We start from the raw sequence: 2,500 nt of genomic DNA on the forward strand, positions 1-2,500 counted from the left end.
GTTCCACCACTCTTCTCCTGATAATCTTCTCCATGATTTTGCATACTATACATGTCAGTGACACTGGTCTGTAGTTTAGTGCTTCATGTCTGTCTCCTTTTTTAAAGATTGGGACTACATTTGCTGTATTCCATGCCTCAGGCAATCTCCCTGTTTCGATAGATGTTTTGAATATTGTTGTTAGGGGTATACATAGCACCTCTGCTCCCTCTCTCAATACCCATGGGGAGATGTTATCTGGCCCCATTGCCTTTGAGGTATCTAGCTCACTCAGAAGCCTCTTCACTTCTTCCTCGGTTGTGTGCACTGTGTCCAGCACTTGGTGGTGTGCCCCACCTCTCCGTCTTTCTGGAGTCCCTTCTGTCTCCTCTGTGAACACTTCTTTGAATCTCTTGTTGAGTTCTTCACATACTTCACGGTCATTTCTTGTTGTCTCTCCTCCTTCCTTCCTTAGCCTGATTACCTGGTCCTTGACTGTTGTTTTCCTCCTGATGTGGCTGTACAACAGTTTTGGGTCAGATTTGGCTTTCGCTGCTATGTCATTTTCATATTGTCTTTGGGCCTCCCTTCTTATCTGTGCATATTCGTTTCTGGCTCTACGACTGGTCTCCTTATTCTCCTGGGTCCTTTGCCTTCTATATTTCTTCCATTCCCTAGCACACTTGGTTTTTGCCTCCCTGCACCTTTGGGTAATCCATGGGCTCATCCTGGCTTTTTCATTATTCCTGTTACCCTTGGGTACAAACCTCTCCTCAGCCTCCTTGCATTTTGTTGCTACATATTCCATCATCTCATTAACTGGCTTCCCTGCCAGTTCTCTGTCCCACTGAACCCCGTTCAGGTAGTTCCTCATTCCTGTGTAGTCCCCTTTCTTGTAGTTTGGCTTCATTCGTCCTGGCCTTCCTGCTTCTCCCTCCACTTGTAGCTCTACTGTGTACTCGAAGCTTAAAACCACATGGTCACTGGCCCCAAGGGGTCTTTCGTATGTGATGTCCTCGATATCTGCACTACTCAAGGTGAATACTAAGTCCAGCCTTGCTGGTTCATCCTCTCCTCTCTCTCTCTTGTAGTGTCCCTTACGTGTTGGCACATGAAGTTTTCCAGTACCACCTCCATCATCTTAGCCCTCCATGTATCTTGGCCCCCATGTGGGTCCAAGTTCTCCCAATCGATCTCCTTGTGGTTAAAGTCACCCATGATCAGGAGCTTTGCCCTGCATGCATGAGCTCTTCTGGCCACTCTAGCCAGTGTATCAACCATCGCTCTATTGCTCTCGTCGTACTCTTGGCTTGGCCTCCTGCTGTTCTGTGGTGGGTTATACATCACTACTATTACCACCTTGGGACCTCCAGAGTGAAGTGTTCCCGCTATGTAATCACTTTCTTCTCCGTTGTCTCCTCTCTCCAGCTCATCAAAATTCCAGCGATTTTTGATCAGCAACGCCACTCCTCCACCCCCCCTGTTCCCTCTGTCTTTCCTCAGGATTTGGTATCCCGTTGGAAAGATGGCATCTGTTATCATACCTGTAAGCTTGGTTTCTGTGAGAGCTATGATGTCTGGTGATGCTTCTTTGACTCTTTCATGCCACTCCTCCCACTTATTTGTTATTCCATCAGCGTTTGTGTACCATACCTTCAGTTTCCTTTCCAACACTGTGGTTTGGGGGGCCTGTGAGGGTGGGAGACCTGGTGGCATACTGTGGGATTCTATAGCTCGGTGTTGGGTGGAGGCTGTGGGTATGGATTGTAGTGTGTGTTGGGATGGTGAGATAGGTTGTATGGTTCTGAGAATAGTTGTGTGTGTGCTTGCCCTTGCTGTTCTGTTCTGCTCTGACTGACCTCTGCTAGTTCCATCCTTGTCTCTTTTCCTAGCTCCTTTCGCTTTTTTGTCCTCTCCCTCAGCTGCTGTCGTTCTGATTTTGTTCTGTCTCTGTATAGGAACACCCTCTTGTACTCTTCCGAGTATTTCAATCGTGGTTTCTCTTGGAGGATCCTGTTCCGCACTGTTTCCATCCTGAGAATCAGCTTGATTGGTCGGTTTCTCCCCTTCGAGTACCCCTCTATTCTCTGAAAATTTACAATCTCGTCCATCTCTTCACCTATTTCCGTGATGATTTTCTCAATCTCCTTTCTTTCTTCCTGCTGCCTTTCAGTGTGTGTCCTTTCCTCTCTCTCCTGAAGCCCATGGATAAACACTGATTTTGCCCTTTCTTCCTCCCATTGCCTCACCCTTTGTGACTCTGGATCCTGCCTGTATGTGGTCAGTTTCTCCCTTTATTTTTCCAGTGGCTCTTGATAGCATGGTTGTGCCTCAGCATTCGACCTATCACCCTCTCCATCTGCAACCAGCTGTTCTTCCCTTTCACTTCTTGGTCCTCCTTGGCAGGCTGATATGACCTTAGCATAATTCATAATTCCTTCCTTCCTGTTCGGCCTTGCAGCTTCATATGCTGTGTCTTCTCTTGTCACTGCCCCTGTAACTCGCTTCAGCCTATTTATCT

The sequence above is a fragment of the Cherax quadricarinatus genome, chromosome 47, assembly GCF_038502225.1.
Source record: "Cherax quadricarinatus isolate ZL_2023a chromosome 47, ASM3850222v1, whole genome shotgun sequence".
NCBI lineage: Eukaryota > Metazoa > Arthropoda > Malacostraca > Decapoda > Parastacidae > Cherax > Cherax quadricarinatus.